A 24,688-nucleotide genomic window follows, 5' to 3' on the forward strand; every position below is an offset into this window, starting at 1 on the left:
CACTGTTTCTGATGTGTCTAAGGAGCAACTATGGAAACAGAATGTCATTGCTTCTAGTTCAAAAAACAACTAGATATACTATATGATATATGATATACTAGACCTATAAATTATGCCTATACATATCAAATTTGCACTCTATGGATGAAATACAGAAACTAGTCTTTCTATTTAGTCTAGTCTTTCTAATCAATTTTAAAATGTAGAAAACATCTTCATCTCAGCAAAATTGGAGAACACTCAAAGACCAACAAATTGTTGCCAATAGAATCAATGGCAAGACACAGGGTATGAAGGACAAACTTATGAAATACAAAGAAACTTGAAAGAATCTCTGTGCTGAAAAAGCACCTCCTAACAGATGCAGCATAATCCCAAGACTGGTTGTGTCTAAGAGCATCTGAACACTCTTATCTAGGACAAAAAATCTGAATCTGCCTGCATTTAGTAGATTACTGCAAGATGCTTCTCTCAGAGCAGTATTTTTTATGTGGGCTGAGACTGTTAGAAGGTTTCAAGATTTTTTGAGGAAGTGGTAAAGTCAAGATTGCATAGAGTTTATTAGGTGACCAGAAGGGTTAGACTCCAACAGAGAGAACGGCAATTTCGTTTAGCCTGAAGTGAAAACTAAGCTATTCCACTTCTGACTTGGTAATCACTGACAGGCCTGGCAGCAGGAACACCCCAGCACCCCCACAGCACCAGGAGAGCTCCCTCCAGTACTGCTCCTTGCCTGGGAGCCATAGGAAAACACATGGGGAGAGGACACAGAGCAGGCTCTCACTGTTCACAGAGAAGTTTCTCTGCACTCTCTGTGATTTTAAAGGAGATGGTTTTGATGCTATTTTTAACTGCACGTAATAGTGCAGAAAGAACTGAAGTAAATGAAAGCAAAATGATGGAATCTTTTAGGAATGAGACATTGTTGAATGAACATTGCCTCATTGCACAGCCTCATTTGACCCTAAATGCAGCAGAAACTGTGAACTTGATGAAAAAAAAGTTAATTACGGTACACACTGTAATGTGTAATAAAAAAACCCCTCCCACAAGAAACAAGGTAGAACAAAATATAGAGTCAACAGCAGTCCAAATTCACTGGCTCATCTAAGAAAGTAATAACAAACAAAACAGAAGATTTGATTTTCACAAGGATCATGGAAAATATCAGGATATTGAGAAAAACAAGTCTTTTACACTCATAAAGTAAAAAAACTCCTTAATGATTTAGCTACTGTAAACCTAGGAGATTGCTTCCTGTTAACTTTTAAAACAAACGGAACCCAGTCAAATATTTGCCAAGCAAATTCTAACACCCATTCTTCCATTTCTGAATTTCCACAATTACTGTAGAAACAGCTTCCTTTTTTACTTTTTTGTAAACATTATTTTTCACGCTACAGTACTAAAACAATGTACAAGAAAGTACTCACATTTATAAGGACTTTTTATTGTTTGCTCTACCATTCATGTCTGTATTTTGTTATCGTACTACTCCTAAATCTTTTGCAACCTGCAGGGCACATGCCTAAAGCACATTCCCACTTTGTGCTTATCCCCTCTTTGCAATTATCTTTCATTCCCATCATTTCAGCTCCTCTGCCAAAGATGATTTGCTATCAGCTATGGGAGCACCACCTCACTCTCCAAATACTGTCACCAGATGGAGATTGTGCATTTATTGCTGTGACAACTCAACTGGGCACTGGAACCAAACACATTAGAGCTAAACCACCTGACTTGCATGAGTTGTTTGACTGGAAATATACATAAATTTTTAAGAGTTGCAAGAGAAGCCATGAGTATTTCTTTGGAGAATGCTGGTTAACAGAGGTAAGTTCATACCTAGACTTCAGTGATCTTGGGCACAATCTCGACCTCAGGAAAGAGCATTTATGGGTGATATGTCAAAGGAAAGTCATAGGATCTTTTCCTTCTCTCCCTGAAGGGTAAAGAAGAGGGCTCACAGCTAACAGCACCAGCTAAATCCTGAAAGAGATTTCTCATTCCTCACTCACCCTTACCATCTCTATGCCCTCTTCTTAAAGAAGTATAATCTTGGCAACCTGGATGGTTTCCTCTGCACAACACTGCTGTAAGTCAGCAACTCAAGGCAATACTGAAGCCAGTGCCTTAAGCAGGCCTGTGATGACACAAACTCAATAAGTTTTGCCAGGCAGAGCTAAGGAGGGAGAATGCTTCCCACGTGTCCTCAGCACTGAGCACTGGCTGCAGAAATGAATGCTCTCGCTGGCCTTTGCCCTTCCTTTCCATGCCTTTGTCCTGAGGGGTGCTCTAAGAGAACAAGGACTGCACTCCATCAGCTGCCCCCCTTCATCTGGGTGAGGCCTCTAGTTTCTCCCCTTTCCTCTAGAAGTACTAGTTAGTGAGTATGTACCATTTTAATCCCAAATTTTAAATTATATGATACAGAAACAAGTAGGTGTCCTTATGAAAATAAAAAATTGGTTCTGTATTTAACGTATTCTTTTGTTGGGTTTCTTTCTTCTTAAAAAAAAGAAAGAGTTACATAGATTTCTTCTTCCCCAGCCACCAAATGGTTACTTCGTTTTCAAATAGACGGAGGCCTCAGTACTCAGACATTTATCTAACAACCAAATCTTGCATCACTAAACTATAGCGTTAAGTTTCTTTTCATTTTTTGTTCTATTTACATTATTTTAAACTCTTGAGACAGGGAGACAGGAGAGAATGCTGCCCTTTACTCTCAGACCTATAATAACATCAGATGCTTCATGACATACATAACATTTTTGAAGCTTTATGGAATTACAGCTAAAAATGATCAGAAGTCACCAACCAGGTGTAGCTAAACTATCTTGATCCTAAGATACAGGATAATTAAGAGTAAATGTTACCTCAGTACTGACAGTGTCTTTCAAACTAAAATTTGAGTCAAGCATTAGTACACTTTGTTTCTTCTCCTTTAGAAAAAAGAAGGCAAAGTTGCTCCATTATTTATATTTAATGAATCATTCAAAGACACCAGTTTTGTCTATTCATAATTGCAATGTTTAAATATAGTGCACTGATTGCTTCTTGTCTTTTTGAAGGACCACATGGCAACATCTGCGAGTTTATTTTGGAAAAAAAAATCAATAGAAGCTATAAATTCAGAATCCAAGTGGCTGTTAATTGAGGATGCTGACTGGTACTTAACAGGGCTTCCAGTTTCAGTTTGGATCCACTGGGGTCTGACCCTTCCAATGGTTTTCAAGAAGAACATAGAACAGGAAAGCAAAGGGGGAGCCCCAAAGTTGGGGAAGAAAAGGATAAACAGGGAGAGATTGTAATATTGTGTGTGTAACACACTGATGCCAACTGCTTCTCTCTCCTCTTACTCCCTCCATTTTGACAATATTTCTACTCCAGCCTTTTTGGGGAGGGATATTTCCTGTCAGCCATACTGTCAGAATAGGGAATGTCTGTCATTACACTTTGTAGGAACTGCAACACATATGGTTCCCTATGTTCAGAAAGTTTTTTGAATCAAATGCTGCCTCTGGAGCTCCTAGTTAAGAGTTACTACTGCCACAATAGAGAACAGCCAAGGAGAAGCAACACAGAACAAAGTTTTCTCCCGGACAAGACTGCTCCAAGGCTGTCTCTAGCTGCCAACAGATCAGCAGGCTTAGCTTTGCTCACAAGAATGCCCTCTCCACACAGGTATCCAGTTTCTCCCCTGTACCATTGCTAACTGCGATGTTTCCCTTTTCATACCCTCATAAGAACAACTTCTGCACTATTTAAAAGGCACAGAACATTTCTTACTCTCACACTTCACACATTACAAATTCACTACCTTCCCCATGGGTTTATCACAGTAAAATGTGAATCCAACCCAGTCCCTGGTGTCTGAGATGTAACACAGGTACACACACATAGCCCGGACACCCTGAATGCACCAACCACTGAAAGAAATAAATGTTTCAACAGTAGGAGCTGGAGGAAAAATCCTACTTTTGCAAATAACTTTAATCCTGTCTCTACTCTAAAATTTTATTCAAAGCTGTAGCAACCACTGGGAATTTTTTAAAAGACTCACTGTACATTCAGCTCTCAAAGCAAGAACCAGATACAGTGAAATAAAAGTAAGTAACAAATAAAACCAAGCAAGACACTAAAAGTTCTATGTCTCAATTGAAAGTTTCAGTTGAAATAAGCCTGCCTTTTGTAGCTGAGCCACTACTTTATAGTGACTGCTAGAATCCATATTGACCTTAGTCAAAGCATTCTTCTGTCTATATGATCATGTCCACAAACCATCTCCGGTCATCTGCCTCCTGAGATCATGAAACAGGAACTCATCTGGAGGTTGGGCATGTAAAAGTATAACTTTCTCCTGACACTTAACAGAATATAAAGGCTTCCATTAGATTAAGGTTTGTCTGTAACTAAATAGTGAGGTGAGCTTGTAGATGGTGCACCAGGAAAATGAGGATGCTGGGTACATTATGTTTGCTTGGTAGTTGTGATCATCCAGCATGGCAGTGCCCGTCTCACACAGGTGTTTGTCCCACTTAAGGAAGGATTAACAGTCAAGGAGAGAATGAGTTAAATCCTTAAAATTCTTCTCTCAAACTAAAAGTTTGCTTCTTTGACTTAATGTTCTATGTATTTTTCCAAATAGAATGATACTATTGCCAACTCCATATAATTTTATAAGTAATCTGTGAATTAAAAATGAATGTTGTGCCATTTTCCAACCTGACAAGTATGGTTAACTATGATGATCTGCGAGTGAAAGGGTCAAGCAATTTCCTAGTCAAGATTTGCTTTATTTCTCAGTGAGGTAAGCAACAATTGGAGGAAGGAAAGGCTTAAGCATGACATTTCAGAAACCAGAAGCTGTTCTTGTAAAACAGATGAACAGTACAATTCAAAACCAGGAAAACCACATATAATTACAGGTCAAAAAGCTGAAAACATTAAGGGGGGAAGGAGCCAAAACATTGAGAGTCTTAAAGACCAACAAAATAGCAGAAACAACTAGAACAAACATACATATATAAGCAGAAAAAATAGAAAATAATTAAGTGAATTGAAATATGACAGGCCATCAAAACACTAGGATGAGCAAGATGTACTGTTCATCTTTAGATCTTGACGAACAAGAATATTGGAATGGTCTGTTTTTCCCTCAGGAAATAAATATGTTAGATTTTAACTTCCAGAAGAAAAAATAAAATAAATCTGCCTTTTTTTTTTTCAACAGTACTCATGTTTAATGAAAATAATTTGACAAGCCAGAGGGCTATCTGTTCAAATCAGTGATTAATTAAACAAGACTACTTTAATTATTCTTAAAATACCACTGCTACATTTATATTTTTAAAACTCATGAGTCTTTTAAATGAGAATGCTATCATTTCCAGACTTGGAAATCTGAAAGATTACAGGCCATATACTGAAGGTTTCGAGAACTGCAGAATGAAAATAATAGTTAGTTCAGTCTTAGGAACAAGAAAAATAGGATTAACAGCAACATGTTCCCATACAGTAAAGAGAGTAAAGATCTTTCTGCTATTTGAGACAGTAACAGTTTTTATATCTGCTATAAAGACTAGATCATTCACACACACCCCTGCTTACTAGTAGGTTTCCTTTAATCCCCTTTCCAAAGGGACTCCATCTAACAGGGATGCCAACTAGACTGTTTTTCAGAATAGATTGTCTTTTCTCAAGAAAAATATGCAAACAGCACAAAAGACATCTGAGCTTTTGCCAGACTACAGCTAACAGCAAATATGGATTTACATATTGTATTGTTTTCATAAGGTGTACAACTTTTCAAAACCGGGCATGTGAAGAACATGCAGACTTTATCAATAACTAGGCCACATATTTAGAAATGGGGATAATCAGTTTAAATCTTTGTCAAATTTAAAAGGTAAAGCCTAAAAATAAGATTACAGTAAAACGCATTACTGGCACAACAGCTGCCAGAAAGATTAAAAATGAGTGAAACAACTGAGCCTTTGACACAAACATATCAATCTGCAATGCTCACACTGTCATGGAGAGACAAGGAGTCATTAGAAGAATCAGGTACGGATGCAAGAAAATCTGTGTTCTAAAGAAATGCTTTTCCTTTGTTTAAACTAAGCAGCTGAAACATAATGTACATGTTTATTTAATCCATGGTAAGTAACTTCCACAACTTGGTTATTTCAGAAGCTAATGCAGCAGCCAAGGTGAAAAAGGAAGACACATATTTTGGACATACAAGGCTTTTTTCAGACTAGTCTGATTTTAGTGACTCTGACTTCTGGTGTAATGAAGGATATAACTTCTTCCTAGAAATCATATATTCTTTTTTCTTTTTTTTTCTGTAGACAATCTTGGCTGCACTACCAGTATGAACAGGTTAAGGTCTTTGAAGGAAGAGTCATTGGCATTCATTTGCTCTTTGTAAATAACCTGTTTCCTCCTTATTCAACCATGTACTATAATTCACACCACCAATGCAAAATGATGAAAACAAAGTCTATATTCACACTCTTCACTGCACTCAGGGATTTGAAAACCTATTTAAACTATCCCCATCCAGCTGGGTTTTTTTTCTGAGAAGTTTTAGCCCTCAGACAGAAAATATTCCATACCTTTGATCAAGCATGACAACCTTTGCTATTCATTTACTACTGCTGTCATATTTTAAAGATAACTATAACATTAGTGAAGTGCATAATATTGAAAAGTTGATGTGCTAGAAATTCATGCATTTGAACTAGTCAAGTATTCTGATTTGTCCTATATTCCTTTACTAGTCTATTGTCAAGAGCCTTTCAGATTCCTTCTAGATAGTCCAGTACCACTGAGTACTGAACCAATTCCTAAGACATAAGTCCTTCCTTAATGGCAACAGCCGATTTATTAACTAAAAGGTCAAGGTTTTAAAGTTTTTTTCTTCTTCACCATGTAAAGTGCTTGGTACTTACCTAAGTTTAATCCCATCTGCACTTACACAAAGTTCCCTGGAAGCTTTCATAGTTGCTTTTGATTCACAAGACTCTTTCTCTATAATGAAAAAGCGTCCACATATTGCAACTTCCTGCCTAATATTTCAATGGGGCAAACTCTGTTGAGTTTTTCAGATGTGAATTCAAACAAAAAAATATTTAAATTAACTGTGCTGCAGTCACATTATCCACCTGTATTTTCTCCTTTTCATCTTAATAATTATTAGCTTTGCTGACTCCTGGCAAACTTGTTTCTTGCTTACTATGTATTAATACCTGTTAATGCACTTACAAATTTAGGGGGTTTCGTTGTTATCTTTTCTCTAAAATGTCAGTTTACATCTTTTCCATTTTCTTCAGTGGATATTACTTTCACTTTTTGAAGGAAGCATTTTTATTTTCAACAGATCTTTCATTCAGCTTTCAGTCACTTTTTTTTTTCTTTTTAGACTTTACCCTTAATTGGGACACATATACTTGAGCCTCTGCCTTTCAACATAACTCATTGTGACTCTAAGCATTCTCCCTTTTATTTCTTTTTTTTTTTTTTTTTTTTTTTTTTTTTTTTTTTAAATTAAAATCCTTTTGGTAACTCAAGACACTAGACAAAACAAAAATAAAACAAGGGTACAGCAGTGCCACTACCTCCACTGTAGAAACTGCTCTGCAAAGAATAAAGGACTTCTATATTAACAGCCATCATTCCTTTCTCAGGCAAAAGACACATAAGATCTAGTCCAGGAAAATAAAAAGCTTTAAAAACTCAGGGACACCATTCAATTATGTGACATAACTATGAAGACAAAACTTGCTTAGTCCTACCACTGAATACAAGTTAGACATAATTGGGTGCTTATAACACAACAGTTCCAGGATTACATATGGACTGGACTTTGCAATGCAAAGCATTTCTATCCTTAATTAATAAAGATTACTGGAAATTTCAAGCCTTTCATCCTTTCTTCCTGGCCCCCCCCCAAGAATTTTATGTTGTGCACCTCTACAGCTAAGTCTGCTAAGTCATTCCCTCTCAATAATAGAATAAACTTCAAGGTCAAGCACAAGGTCCTGCACATGGTCAGGACAATCCCAAGCACAAATATAGGCTGGGCAAAGCATGAATTGAGAGCAGCCCTGCTGAGAAGGACTTGGAGGTCCTGCTAGATGAGATCTGGACGTGACCTGGCAATGTGCACTCATAGGCCATACAGCCAACCAAATCCTGGGCTGCATCAAACCCAGTGTGGGCAGCAGTGCAAGGGAGGGGATTCTGTCTGCTCGGGTGAGATCCCACCTGCAGAGCTGCATCCAGCTCTGGGGTCCCAGGACAGGAAGGACATAGATCTGTTAGAGCGAGTTCAGAGGAGAGTCACAAAGATGATTAGAGGGCTCGAGCACCTCTGTTACAAAGGCTGAGAGAGTTGGGGCTGTTCAGCCTGGAGGAGAGAAGGCTCCAGGGGGACCTCAGAGCATTTTCCAGTACCTAAAGCAGCTAAAAGAGAGATGTAGGGGAACTTTTTATACAGGCATAGAGTGACAGAAAAAGGGGGGAATGGCTTTAAACTGACAGAGATATTAGGAAGTTCTTTATTTGGAGGGTAATGAGGCACTGCAACAGGTTTCCCAGAGAAGCTGTGGATACCTCATGCCTAGAGGTGTTCAAGGCCAGGTTGGATGGGGCTTTGAGCAACCCCATCTGGTAGAAGACGTCCCTGCCCAAGGCAGGGGCTTGGATTGAGATGCTCTTTAAGGTCCTTTCCAACCAAAACCATTCTATGAATCTTAAATTATTACAGAATTGGAGTGGAAAAACCCACACACACCCCAAACATGCATACACTTGGAGTTGGTTGGCTAAATAGGGAAAACATGTTACATCATTTTCTTCACTCTAGTAGTTTATTTATTAAAGGTTTGTAACCACATACATACTGCTATTACTTAATTTTTCATTTTCTATGCAAATATAATTTTTGAAAGCTTCTGGCTTCTTCATTCTTCTTAATGCTACCTCTCCAGTGATCTCTAGAGCTTAGTCTTGCCACCTAAACTCTGATCTGATGCTTGTCTAGCATAAATAGTTCTTTTAGATCATAAAAGACTGAGTTCCTAAAAGATAGCTCTTTTGACACACAGTGGAACATAACTTCTCTTCTGCCTCTCTGATAAATCAGAGGTTCAAATAACCAGGAACTGCAATACAGAAACACAGCTGGTTAGCAAGAAATAACCAAGCCAATAAAAAACAAATCAACCCAATCCAAACCTGGGAAAAGTGTTCTCATTTTCTTTCAGTAAGAAAGAAATGCTTCTGCAATAGGTCTTTCAGGCACCATAAATTAGTATTCCAGGATGACTTGTTGCAAGTCAACCTCACATAAGCAACCATCTGTATTTTGAGAATATTGATTACATGCAGTCGAAGAAAGCTTCTTCAGCTAAAAAGCTGAGGTTCAATAAATGAAAAAAACCCAGTAAAAATTGACTTGCCAATGTTAAAGTAACATACGCTTAAGGTACCTTCACAACATCTCCTAAAATTCTGTTCCCTATAAATAAACATCTAACAATTAAAAACAAATTAGGCATAAACCAAACTTATATTAATGTTATGAATTGTAAATATTTTTCACAATTGGTTGCCGTGAAAAGGATTGTGTGTCACATGCAGAAGATTAAGATGTCACATTGGAAGTGATCAGGAGCAGACAGATTTATAAGAACCACTAAACCAGCTTTTATGGAAAGGACATGAGCGTATCTTTTCCTACACTTTACAGAATGCAGTAGCAGAAATCTTTTATAGCAGTCTTTTTATTACTGATCCTCTTAAAATATTTAAAAAGGTAGTGAACAAAACACAAATAGAAGGTAGTAAGGATGTATCACTATTGAAATGCTTAGAGTAGCACAGAAAGCCAAACTTACTGAGTCCTGCTTCTGCAAACAGCTCACAGAAGGCTGTGTTCTGCCTACCTGTTGCACCTTGATTTAATCCTCATATAAGTATATAACATACCAGAGCAAAATGAACCAGTACAAGACCTCTTGCACACCCATCCTTAGAAACAAAAGTCAAAAACAACAAGTATTCACCTGGATAAAAAATACACTCATAGCTCTCTAAAAGGGAACTAGCCCCAAGCAACTGTCCAGACAGGAAGGTTGTAGTTTAGAAGCACCAAGTAGCTTAGGTTGATAGAAGCTTTACTCTGACTTGTGTTGTCAAAGCTATTAGCAAGCTTTCCACTAGAGGCACTTTATGAAATGGACTGACTTTGTCTTTACAACACATTTCTCCTTGAAATGAAGTCCTCGGTAAAAAGAAAAAAGGGGCAAATTGTGGTCTGGCAGCTCTCCTTCCTCAGCCATTTTCATACATAATGTGATAACTTACTATGTAAGTAGAATCATTCCTCAAGGACCACCTCCCAATACCATGGCTCCTGAAAACTCAACATGCCTGCAGACCCACACAAGAGCTGCATCCTGTCAGTAGGACTGGCTTTCCAGAGATGCAGAATATGAGATATCCCTCTGACACCTCATGGGACTGGCTGCTATTCCCCTCCCCTGATGGAAAACAGAAGTCATACTGGACTGGAGACTGAGTCATTGCTATAGGTAAATCATGTCATCTATTAGCTACCATTTAAAAAAATGCAGACATCAAACCTTGAAATAAATGGGGTGTTTACGATATCCATAAGAAATAGGTCTGGGCTTCCAGTACAAGTGAGAGATGGACATCCTAAGAATACAGCAAAGGCCCACTAAGACTATTTAAGTACTACAGCACCTCTCCTATAAGGAGAACTGGTTCTGCTCAGCCTGGAAAAGAGAAAGCTCAGTGCGGCATCTCAACAGTTTTTCATAAATACTTGAAAGGAGGGCACACAGAAGACAGAGCCAGGCTTTCTTCAGTGGTTCCCAGAGACAAATCAAAGATGATGGGTACAGAAACACAGGAAGTTACCCCTGAACATCAGGAAACAACAGTCACCTCCATGATAAAGAGAGCACTGGCACAGGTTGTCCAGGAAAGTTGTGGAGTTTTCCTTGGAGAAATTTAAAAGTCACCTGAACATGGCCCTGAGAAACTGGCTCTTGGTGGTGCTGCTTCAGCAGGGGTGTTGGACAAGAGGACCTCCAGAGGTCCCTTCCAACCATGCTATGGCTTTGTGAACATCAATTAAGAAAGAAGGAAGCATGGCAATTTATCATTTTCAGAATAAACTGCACTCTGAATTTCACATGGTGTTCAAACTTTAGCAGTCTTCCTAAATGATGAGTAGGTCTCATCAATGAAGCACTCTTTAGAAAATGGCTCAATATGTATGGATTGGCAAAATTCTGAGTATTACTACTGGATCAATACTTTAATTAAGATGTATGAAATTATGTTTGACAATTACTTTTAGCAATAATAAGGTAAAAAAATTCCACTTTCTTACAATGCTTTGATATTAAATACAAATCACAGTGTTGAATAAGCCTCTGGCAAGGTTAATTAATAAAGCAATATCAATCAAGCACGAAATTCTCATGGGACAAATGTTACCCGTGGCAGCAATAGAAAACAAGAAGAGACATCCATCAAAGATTAAAGGCCAGGCAAAGACCACATTGTTTCCAAAATGAGACCCTAAGCTGGACAATCACAGTACAAAGCTTTAATAGACTACTCTAATGCATCACCTAACACAATAACTCCAATCCATCAATTTTCATGTTAGAGTGCATCTGAATGGAAATACCCATCTACAGCACACCAGTTTAAATATCACTGGCTTTTCCCCATTGTAAATTTAAAGCCATCAATTATTAATCATTGATAGAATAAAAATCTGGAAACAAATACATGAAAACATGTTCTCTGAAGCCCCAAGGCATTCAATCAAAACTTTTGGAACAGCTCCACAGCAGTTCTAGGCCTCACATGAAATGAATCATTAATTTGGTTTGACTACCCAAAACATTTTGCTTAGGCTCAAACTCATCAGCTCTATTTTCCAACTCTAAGCAGAGAATATGCGATTCTACAAGTGCCCTCTGATTATAATGCCCAACATTTTAGAGAAAAAAAAAAAACAAAAACCAAAACATTTCTAAGTCACAGACTAGATGCAACTCCTACAATTTTGCACCCTTCCTGAACAAGGTAACATTACAGTAGCCATCTCCTCACTGAGGTGGGTCATACATCTCATCTGCTGGGCAGGCACTGTGTGCTTTCAGCTCTCAGACAAAGTATCAGAGCTAGGGACACTTAGTACTTCTCTGAAACAGTCTCTTAATGAGACAGGACTAGAAAGCATCCCTGACTTTATTTACTGAGCCTAATGCAAGAAAAAAACAATGACGAGAAAATTCTTCCAGACAATGAAATTTATTTTTACTTCCAATTAAAACAAATGAGAACTCTACTGAAAAAGTAGCACCATAGGATGTCATGCTTGCATGGTTAACAAGTGTTAATACATGAATTCACACAGAATGCATCATAAATTAATTCTACATTAGGAGTCAGCTTTTAATTACATTATCTCATGCTAGAGCTTCAAGTTACTCCTGAAATCTCCCTGATTTAGAGTCTTCATGGATTTCAGGATATTTATGACTCTTCAATAAGGTACTTCCAGTATGAAGCTCCCCTTATTTCCCATGCTGTAGTCAGAAGCCACCGGTATCAGAAGGCTGATAAAACTATTGTAGGCCAGAGCAATATATATATATATATACACACAACCACCAAGATATCAGCTTTGCTTACAAGAGAAGTGTTCCCAACACTCATTAGTTTAAAAGGTAGTTTGAGCCTGAACTAAATGTGTCCCAAAAGCAGCTGAGAAACAAACCTGGACCTCTCAAGCTTGCTAGCTACTTCATGCTGTCAGCATTTAATTTTCTGGATGTTTGCCAACATACAGAAGGAAGAAGGACAAAAGACATTTTTAATTATGGAAGGGGCCTAGTTAAAAACATAAAATTAAAAAGAAATCCAGGCCATTTAATTTAATACAAAGTAAAAACCCATAATATCAGAGCTATTGTTCATGACCAATGCCCCAGGAACACTAAGAACCTGAACCAAACAAATGAGTATTTTTCTTTCTGTTATCTGAAGAGAATTATCTTTATTAAAACCAAGCTGGCCTTTATGAATAATACACACGAACTTCAAACACACCAAAGAACAGTTACTCATTACAAAATTACCTCTAAGAGGGGGAAAAAGGACACAGTTTTATTCAACAGACCTGCTTCCCGGTACTTCCAGTCACAAAGACAGCATAAACTGCCATGTATTTAAAAATGGCCAAAAAAAGGATAACATTCTTCTACAGCCAGCCTTGCTGAGAAGGAGCACCAGCCACCATGGTGTACTTCTGCTGCCAAAGGCACACTTCATGCACTGGGAGTAGTTCAGGCGTTATTGCCACAGCTAGCCCAGCATGCAAGGGAAGAGGGATTCTGCAGGATGCTGTACTCAAATGACCTTCACCTGGATACTCCTACCACTCAAGCAAGAGATGAGGGATGCTGTAATTTGAGACAAACAATAGGAAATACAGCCCACTCAGTGCACAGGTGGATGGCAGCTTCACTCAAGGCAGCCGCACTGGGAACAAAGTACAAATGGGGCTGCTGTTGCATCTTCACAAGGGGCTTCACAAGCCGACAACAAATTGTTGAGAAAACACAGATAAAAACCACATTCATTATTCCTGTGGCCTTCGTGTAATGAGACTGAAATTTAAAAAAAAAGGTCAGATAATAGTTCTACTGGATGGGTAGAAGGTTAAATGCCCATCAAATCAACTGCTGCAACTGTGTCTGCTGTGAATTACTCCTCCACACACTTCAGTTTACTAGAAAGATAACAAATTATTTTGACAGTTTTTTGCCACACTTTAAAGCATTTTCCAAACATTAAAAATTAAAGGTTTGAAATTTAGTGGAAGACTATGAAGAAAATTGAAACCTCAAGTTCTCCATCTATTTTTCAACAACAGCTGCTATTCCAACACCGTATTCTAAAATTAAGTTTTATAGATGTATTTGTGAAAAACGTGAGATGATTAATTCATGTTCTTATGATAAACTGGAAAATGATAAAGCTGTATAAATTTATATCAGGTAAAAGTCTATGTTTCAGGAGGTTTCTGCAGCAGATAGTGAAACTGACCACCCTGAAAATCAGGCGTCTCCATTCAGAAGGGAACAAAAGACTTTGCAGCCTTCTCAAGTATTGGGAGGGGACCTGTTGAGATGAGCCGGTATCAGCAACTCACACCTCGGGAGCCACTTTCACAGACCATCAAGCAATATCACCCATATCTCGAACATTCATCAACTATAAGGATCCATAAAAACTGAATATTAACACATGGACTTGGGAGGGGAGCTCTTTTTCAATCTGACTGGAGACGAATTTGGGTTTGAATAGCTAACCAAGAAACAAAGGGAAGTATGGGGAAATATTGCCAGAGGCAGAATAAAGAGTATAAAAACCAAGCCTCGAACATGGCAAATTCGTGAACCCAGCTAGACACCGGCTGCCAGGTCCTGTGTCTCTGGGTCACCCTTGGCTCAACTTTTCCCGGGAGAAATTCTGTCAAGTAAGTGTCGCTGTTTGTGGGGTTCGTATTGTTTTGTTTTTATTGTTTAAAATTGTTATAATTTGATTCCAAATTTTGTGATTTGAATTTTAATAAACCAAATTATTGAATTTGGCAATAAATTTGTCCTGGCGTTTATAACATATTTATGCCAAGGTCAGCAGCTTTGCAGAGAACCTGTCCCAAGCAGACTTTAAAGGAACAACATATACACTTATAGACAACTTGTCACTTGGAATATATTTTTCTCAAAGCAGGATGTGGATGCTTGAGGTTCACAGGCATCAGTTAAGCACAGCGTGCCTGGCCCAGAGAACACTGTAATTCAATGCTACTAGCTGGGGGTGGAGGTTGTCAAACATAGAAGATAAGGCATCTCTGAAAATCTTAAAGATTTATCAATACTTTGGAGCAAACAATGCTGAAAACCCATTGGGAATGAAGCTGTTAGTGCCAGCAACTAACTTAAATTCTTAATAACATGATGAAAAAACATAATAACAACATATTAAACAGAAGCACAAATAACATGATGCTTGAATATATTTTCTTTAAAGGCACATACAACTTCATTTTTGAAATTAACATCACAATTAATAGATAACAAAGTTGGTTCAAATTACCAACTCCATCTGTGAAAAGTCTGATGTAAGTCTCATTCAGATCAGAAATATCCATGCATAAAATACTCCCCAAAAGAGATAGCCTCTTAGAATTTTAGACTTTTTCTATGACAAAGTGTAGAAGACATGATTCTAAGCATCTTTTAGCCCTAACAGTTACAAAACAAGACAGTATGTTGATGAAGGAAAGGCTAGAAGTGAAAAGAAAAAGTAGTAGTAAATACACAAATTCTTGAATGAGATGAGTAAGGAATAATCATGACAGCAAAATAGAACAAAACTAAAGTGGGTAGCAAAACAGACATCATAAAATGATATTCAGGTCAAAGCTTCTCTTACAACTTCCCCACTCTCTGCCAAAATCCCACAAAAACTTCAACCTTTATATGATTATTACTCCAACTTTTTGTCCCAACTCTTCTAGCTGTTAGCACTGATGTTAATGTGTCAAAGTTATACACACGGGGATAAATCTGTATGCAACACTAATGTGACTTGCTTTGCTTCTACTGCAGCCTAACACAGGAAAATGTATTTGTTCTCCTTTGCCCATTCCCTAAAAGAAACTGTTCTGACTTGACAAACTCTCTATTTCTGCCAAGTACACCCTGTTCCAACATTTCTTTATTCTATTAATTTGAAGGGTTGGGATGCAAACAAAAAAGCCCTTATTTATATATTATTTCATTAAAATAAAAATAAAGTTCATAGCTTATTGACAGAATTCTTTAATACATAAAGGAAAAAAACTCAAGTTTAAATCACTGGACTCATTGCTACAATGTGTAAAGAGTACAAGCCAAGACAGCAACAATAGTGCTCTTATGCTCTACTGAGAAGGTCACATAAAGGATTAAAGCTGATAAATCTCCATGGGTGTATGGTTCCATAAATCTTGTGTCTTCAAGATTAAACCTTTGGTTTTCATTAATACTACAAAGAGCAAGAACAAAACCTTGTTAAATCAGAGACATAAGCTTATTTCAAGAAATGCCAAAGTCCTAACTCAAATTCAAGAAGATAAAGAAAACCCCAACACACTCTCAGGGCGACTGAGGCAGGAGCCCAGGTCACTGAACCCAGCTAATCCCCTGCTAAGCAAAGGTCTCTGCCCAGTTACAGTCTTTGTACCCACAGAACATAGTTGGTTTCCTCAGGTCAAGTATGTGCTCAGCTAAGCTTGCAAGTCTACTGGATGAGGATCAGGTTTATTTCCCAGGGTGCTTAAACTGGCTACCAGCTTCTCCTCTGTCTACGTCAATCCTGTCCAATTTCAAATTCCTGTATGAAGGGTCTGTAGCCAGACTGGAGACCTCCAAGAAGCAGCACAGTTCAGAACCAGACAGGGTTGCTAGTTTCAGAGCAGGATCAAAGATTCACAAAGCCAACTAGCTCCTTTGCCCCACATTCCCCTGAAGCAGAGCAAAGTTGAGACCAATTCTGAATTGGTGCAATAAACATAGCAGCTAATAGCAGAGTTAATTTCAGATGAAATGCAACTCTGTTTACACTGTACTAGAGCTGCTCTTTGGCTACAGTGAAAGAAGTACTCCTTGCTCCTTGGACAACCCTTCAACCTTCTTCTATTTCTTGACTCATGCCCAAATGCTCAGGAAAGAAAAGCTGCAAGCCCGCAAGGGAGGGAGGCTGGACGTACACACAGATTAACCAGAAACAGGTAAGAATTAGACATACAGCATGAATGTGACATTGTTCTTCTCTAAGAAGTGAGATCAGCTAAGAGAGATGAGGTTAAAGCAGTGCTGCTGCAACAGCAATCAGAAACATTTCATGGAGATAAGAGCGGTTGCACTAACATGCCAGAGGTGTGAAGGTTGCATTTGTCTTGTGAAATACTTTATTCCACGAACTACAAAACTTTCCCAGAATACTTTTATTGTAAAAGGCTTTATCAGAAGTCTCGTTTAAAAATCAGTTGCAGAGGATGAGGGAAAAACAAAGAGCCCACTCAACTCAGATTAGGCTTATTTCCCTAAAACAAAGAAACCTTTCTGAACTCCCTCTGACCCATGCCTCTGTCATCTATGGTCCCTCAAGTACTATCAAACTGATTACAGGGGATTTTATAGAACTTAAATAACCATCAAAGATCCTGCATTTATCCCTGGCAGGGATGCGTGACTCATATTTCAAAAAAAGGCCACTGTAATACACTTGGCAGCTAAATATATTGGAACCAATTATCACTGCACAACTTCGGTTCTGGTGAATTTACCAAACAGAAAGACTTTTCTGATACACCGTAAAGGTCCATTCTTCCAGCTGAATGAGCAACTTATAGCTGCCATCAAGCTAATTATGTGAAAGCAAGCAATAAGAATCTGCCTATACTGCTTACAATCATTTTTTTAAAACACAGCCATGTTTTAATGTTTACATTCTAAAGTGACAAGTTCACTTTTCTTAGATCAGGAACAGATTATTTAACATTGCAACACATTTCAAGTTCTTGTTGAACAAGATGAGGTACGTACAAATGAGAAACTGACATTGCATTTTTTTATTCTCCGCAAGTGTTTCCAGAAGATGACAGCAAAACTCCTGAAAAGTGAAGATCTGTTTGCCTAGGAACAGAAAATGTTTTAGGTTTTGTTTTTCTACACAGAGTAGGAAATGCTATATGTAAAAAGAAAAACCAGTAACTCTTGCTTTCTTTAACTAGAGGTCTTTGAAAAACTATTTACTGGAGGGTGGGTGGTGTTCTTAATACCTGGGCTGACAACACTGAGGTGATTTATCTTCTCCCTTACACACCGTTACAGTGCAACACCAACAAAAGCAGTTGGTTCTCTGCTGCAAGGCTCTTTTCATGTAGGCATTTGCACAGATTTTTTCCCAACACTGCATCTATGCTGGAGCACAGTAAGGCGCACAACAAGTCTGTTTTACTCCAGAAACAATTTAGCCCTGTTTGTAGTGCCTGGGAGCTAATAAGCCCTGAAGGGATTTGTCAGGGAGTATGTCCCTTTCAGCCCTGAGACCATAGTTACGCTTAGTAGGACTCAGTCCTGCCGGACTGACCTCTGCTTTATTGCCCAAAACAGGTATTCATTCCTTCAGCCAGAGGCACAAACAAAGCATGATGATGGGCTTAACAAGTACAACGCACATCTCCCAGTCAATGCAACGATCTGTAGGGAATGTAAGGAGATGCAACAATCTGCAGGGAAAAAGAAAAGCTTTCAAAGGAAGAACAGAGAATGTGGTAGCTAATGCAACAAAGACCCCTCTCCTGCAAGTGTTCTCAGCCTCCTACCAGTAAGCAGAGACAGGTGAGAGACAAGCAGTCTCTCCTACCTCTTCATTACTGGGAATCATTTACCTAAATTGTCTACAATCTTCCACTCTCCTCATTTCAGAGTTAATGAAACGATACCAGACCAGCTGCAAAGAAGTACAGGAAGATGCAAGTGAGAGAACAGAGCTTTGATTTGTCCCCTGAAGAGTGTCTTGACCCAGATGATTACTCCTTCTCCTCTTTCTGTCAAGATGGTAAACTGGCCTATGGCAAGGCTTCAAGAACAGTCAAGTGAATGCCTGTCCTGTTTCAAAACAGTGACCGTATTTTAGCCACTATCTACTGAATTTGGAACCATTTCTTTTATACAAGCAGATAAACTTCTTCCAACAATCATTTACTGGTGAAAATACAGGCTTCAGCCATCTAAAATTCCCTTCAGATGACCAATAAAGTTTTTACAGTATTACCCCCTAGCTAGCTAACTACTCCTATAGATACATGTAACCAGAACAACAGTTACACTGAATGTTGAAAAACTGCCTCAGTGCAGATAGCAATACAATTCCTATACTGCACTTCTTCGTTCAGTAACTAAATAACAAACAAATCTGTAATTCATTAGCAAAAAGGTAGAGCAGACTAAAGGCACAAACACTGCCTTTGCCCAGAGCATTAAACAGGGGAAAATGCAGTTGTATCACCTGGAAGTGTCTTACCAAATCCTTGTGATGAGTCCACAAATTAAAAAAAAAAAATTAAAAAAAAAAAATCCATTTATACTACAATTTGCAATGTTATATGGGTTTTGTTTCTTGCACGAGAAAAACATTAATAGGGAAAGGCCTTAAAAGTCCACTTCACTGTTAACCATTTTAATAACCAATTAACTTTTAGCTACAAAAGATAATGACAGTTTATCTGCCAATGCTAGTGGAAACCAGCTGAAGTAGGGTAAATATGAATATAATCCACAATATACGTGTTTGCAATCAACTAAAATTGTCTTTCCTGTGACAATTTAGTTTTTCATAATTAACCTTGAAGTGACAACTGTAAATTGATAGACAGAAGACACAATCCCAGTTCTCTAACTATTGAATATTTAGGTCTATAATGAAAGCTAAAGCCTTTCATATGATAGGTTCATTTTAGCTAACAGACACAGAAATGGTACTTGACTTGCATTTAACCCACAGAAACTAAAAATATTATGACAACTGTAAATAACAGGTGTTAAACAAAGGCTCCATATATCTAAAATTTTAACTCTTGAAGTGTTACTATCTCAGGGATGGCTTTGTGAGTTGATGGTTCCAGAAATATTAACTTGAGTTGAAACACTTCTCTTATTTTTTTATACTGCAGACTCTCTCCCAGCGAGAGTTTCATATTTGTTTGATGAAAATGAGTATATAACTTCTTATTCCTCAGAAGCCCTGAAGACATAACATTGCTAAATTGAAAACACAGATGGCTTTATTACTTCTTATGCAATATTTTACAAAAAAATCTAATTACTTACAGTCATGCAACCCTATTGGTGATGAAAAGGCTGTACAAGCAATACTTCCATCTCACCAATGCTCCAGGGATTTTAAAAGGACAGCAGTGAATCAAATTGAAAGAACTCAGCTCAACTTTTGCAGCATCAGTCAAGTTTGCAAGAGGACAGAGAATGCATTTAATAAAAGAATACCAAGAAACAGCGAATATGGAACTTCAAATGAGAATTTTACATTCAAGTTTTTTGAACTAAGTATACATTAAAGGGTTTCATTAAGTCGAACATGATCACACCTTGCTGCACCTTGCTAAATCGCAGGCAGCCAAACTCAGTGAAGCCTTCCTCTCTTCCCCAAGGTAGGACAGATTTGTGAGTCCTTTCTGGCATCACAGAGAAGAACTTCCAAACCAAATCCCAAATCCTCTGCACACACACAGACACTCACTTCAGTGAGATGAGTGCAATTCCTTTCCCCCTACCACACACTTCATGAGCCAAGGAAGAGGCAGGATACTAAGGATAGCATGACAAAATCCTACTGCCAGTTGAGAATGTCCCAACACAAGAAAAAAGTTCCTACACCCTCAGTTCTTCAAATCAACAGCCAGGATCACTGGAATGCCAATGCCTATGGCATCTGGCTTCTGGTACCCAGGAAACAGGCTTTTCTGCTTTTAAGGACAGCTGCTCATAGCACAACTTCCTTCATATAAGGCTCCCCTTCCAGTCAGTATCCTGGGTAATTTCACCAGATTCCACATAATGTGGAGGGAAAATGGACACCCAGTCAAATGATTCCTGCCAGGAAACAACATCCACTTTTAAACAACCCATCAGCAGGACTATGCATGAGCTTTTTTTAAATATAGTATTTTCATAGCCTTTTCTGACATTGATAACAGAGAGAATAATTATATAACTCAAAAGGTTCTGCAAGAAATACCACTGTGTGGTTTATTATGGCCACAGAAATGTATTTTCTGTCTCCAACTCTAAAACCATGACAATATGTGCAATCTTCTCACCATTTGCCTATCTATTAAAGCAAATCTAAATGTTTTTCTAGGGAGCGTATCATGTGTGATCAACATGAGGCAGTAAACAGTAGCTCACAGGCCATGTAGGTAGAAATAAACACATGTAGGTAAACTAACACATGTAGGTAAAATAGCACCATTTAAAGCTTTGCAAAGCAGCAGAATACTTGGAAACAAATGAGGAGTTCAAAAAGAGAGAAGACCCAAATAACATGTATCAATAGATAGATCTAATCAGCACTGATATTTACCATGACTTTTTCTCACCACAGATATCTATGGAGAATGTTTTTTTAAGATGTGCAGCATATGAAAAGACACAGTATTTGTTATTTCTGCCACTCAATTTATGACCGCTTCATGAAACCTAATATCCATAACCTAGAGATGCTTAACAGTAAGCTGTTTTGGTCTCAAGTTTTGCTATATTAGGCAACTACAAAAAGCAGAGACCTAAACACATATGCATCTTGGAGTTGTAGTGCCTCACAGTTTGCTTTTTATTAGTCAGAAAGAAAAAGACTAGATCTTGACTTTACATTCTCCATGCTAAATGCTGTTATCTAAAACTAAACTATTTGTTTGAGTGAAGAAAGACATCCAGAGTACTGAAGAGGAGTTTAATCTATGTACAGCCAACTCAGCTGAACTCATAAACCACAATAAGATGCAGCCAAATCAAGAGAACATAAGCAGAGAACGGGAACATCAGATTTCACTTGACAACAGTGACTTCAAAGATATTCTTTCTTCTTCTGCCTCTTTCCTAATAACCCTTGTCTTAGATAAATCACCATTACAAAGTGTAAAATGCTGAAGCAAAGCTAATCAAAGGAAAATGCCACCATATTAAGCAAGTTAAATATGGAGACATCAAATACATTACTGAAATGCTCTGCAAATTCCTGAGATTAGTATTTTGCAGCAAACATCAGTATTTGAAGATTTTTCCACTGAATGAAAAAAGCATCACAGCAGTTTTTAAAATCTTACCTGTTCATATACACTACAATTATGTTCTGCTGACTTACTAACCGCATTAATTGTAATTGATGCTAAAGCAGCAAAGCTTGCAATACCAAGATAACATATATATTTAGGATCATAATTTCTGCTCAAAGAAACAACATCACATTCTCCTCTTGCAACATTATCCTCTGCTGTAATTCATTCAAAGTAGATGTTGTACGGCCAGGACTGTTTGCTTAAAAGAACATTTTAACGTAGAGTCCTGTTGTCAGAACTTCCTGTTCAATAGCCTACAGGACCACTTAACCGCTGAATCTCAGCAGTCTCACTTGCTATTCCTACCAGGAGTCATTACTGATATGAATCTGAAATCTGCCTTACTTAGCTGCTGTAAACACGAGACTGGGGAAAATTCTGAAGAACAGTCTATGTTATAAAAGGTGCCAAAGCTATAAACTTAGCCAGAGAAACGCAGGTCAAAGCAGAGTACTCCTGAAAACTACACAAAGTAAATTTCTGTGACAGTGGAGTTATTGTCCTTCCTTTTATGAAACTGAGTCTTAAGTTGATTAATGGAATGCTACATCTTTTTACATTACTCAAGGGCAAACATGGTGTGCATTAGAGTGCCTGGAACTGCTTCCTTGACTGATTAAAGACAAATTAAGTTTGAGAGAACTGTTGACCAGAAGAACACTTTTTGGTGATCATAGACTCTGCTAAGGCCTAGAATAACATTTTGTTTGATTACAAAGAAAAATTATTCCCTCTTGTGCTGCTAATACTTGTGCTCTGTCCTAATTTTTTATTCGGGAATACAAAAAGATAAGAATACCACCCTGGAACTAAACTGAAATTTGGCAAATGTAAAGAATTTAAAGGCTATTCCTCCTGAGACCCACTATAAAACAGTAAAAACACCTCCAAGCAGGAACTCACAGAGAGCTGGTGTAATCTAAGTCAGGAAAACCCTCATTTACAGTTTGCTTAGAGAAGTGTGATACAAAAGAATCTGTACCTAAGACTATTCCAAATACGTGGATGTTAATTCAATCTCTGTCCAGCCTCTCTGAAACTGGGCTACTTCCTAAATTCTGAGCTAGTTTTTCAAATCACAAGTTTGCATCTTTGGAGAGCTGCAAGTCTAGCCTGTGTTAACAACAGACAAGAATGCACATGTTTGACTTGTTATAAACCTCTTATTTCAGAAGTTGTCTCCCTCTGATTTCTCACCTGCTCCAGAAATCTGAAAGCACACTTTGCTAGTGTGGTTGTACTAATTAGGATTCTATTATATACTATACTAGCACAAAGCTAGTATATAGTCAATATTATTAGTATATAATAATAACAATAACAATAATACATTAAAGCTCATGGGGGAAAAAAAAAAGTCCGGGTGGCAGAAGGGAAAACAATGCTCAGGCTACTGTATACTTTGCCTGTTGAGACACAGAAAATTCACCAGTTCCGGACTGATATATAAACTGTTTAACAGCTCGTTTTTGAACTTAAAGAAACTCAGTTTTACACAGATTCACCACTTATCATAGAACAAATCTGCCAGTTCACAGATCACACTAGCTAACTAGGTGTCATGTTAGCACTGAAGAATTGTTCTCAAGAACCATGCTGCATAAAATATGAAAGCAAAATAAATACACAGTATTTATACGTATATAAATACACAGTAATTTCACAGTAATTTTAATTTACAGTAAAATTAGTCTTTATCTAGATAACCAATTAACCATAAATGAAACACAAATTCATATTCCCCTTTTATGCACTAAATTTGGCTACTTGTAATAATATAACAGTGACATTAACAACAGGCATTATTTATGAATATAAATTTAGAAACTTCAACAATATTTTATGGCATGGAGCAGGTTTCTTCACTAGTGACATTATTTAGATTACAGTCCCCTATCTAACAAGAGATATTTCCTACATGCCATACAAGTATGTGACTATTTTCGTATTAGTCCACAATCCAATAAAATGAGGTTTTCAAAAGACAGAGTCACAGGTGACATATTGCTATCAACTGAAGGAACATCAATTGACAAGACAGGTTCATTCTTTTGTGAGACCAATGTAGTGGAAGGATTACCACAGGATTAACTCCAGGATAACTGACAGCCTACATGCAGTTCCAAAAATGCCTTTAAGATTCATCATACGTTCAACAATCCTACTAGAAGACCACACCTTTATTTTTATTCTTAAATAGGAAAGTAAAGGAGCAAAAAACCCCCACAAAATCAAAACAGAAGCAAATAACTAATGACTTCCTGCAGGTTCAAGAACTATAAAAAACACAGAATCACAGTGGCAGCACTAATGAGCATCCCCCCTTTAACGACAGATCTTCTATCATAGTACAATGGTCCTCTCCCTCTTAGTGCTAGGCTGAGAAAAACCATGAAGTCCATCATGCACTGATGAAAACTGAAGACAGATAAAGGAGAGACATGCCGCCAGGACATAATCAGCCACCCTCACTAACAAATGCTACACAGTAGCCAAGAGAGATACCCAAAGATTCTTTTGTTAAATCTCAAAGTGTTTCAGTACAGCAGAAAAAAAAAAATTACTAAATCCCTGCCACCTCCATCAGGCATCTCTTAATTGCTTCCTTAGTCTTCTTTTGATTAAGTTGCAAACACTGACTTCTGTGCTTCATTC

At 37.8% G+C, this 24,688-nt stretch overlaps 1 protein-coding gene and 1 long non-coding RNA gene across 6 annotated transcripts in view; one reads left to right on the forward strand and one right to left on the reverse strand.

The window, feature by feature from the left end:
* MYRIP (myosin VIIA and Rab interacting protein) overlaps positions 1–24,688 on the reverse strand; it is a 211,077-nt gene that overhangs the window by 162,653 nt on the left and 23,736 nt on the right. The window lies entirely within an intron of this gene.
* On the forward strand, positions 672–19,256 carry LOC134555590 (uncharacterized). The gene is made up of 2 exons (XR_010081454.1): positions 672–16,903; positions 18,291–19,256. It is a non-coding gene; the product is annotated as an uncharacterized LOC134555590 (long non-coding RNA).

This window comes from Prinia subflava, chromosome 1 (genome assembly GCF_021018805.1).
Source record: "Prinia subflava isolate CZ2003 ecotype Zambia chromosome 1, Cam_Psub_1.2, whole genome shotgun sequence".
In the NCBI taxonomy this organism is placed as follows: Eukaryota; Metazoa; Chordata; class Aves; order Passeriformes; family Cisticolidae; genus Prinia; species Prinia subflava.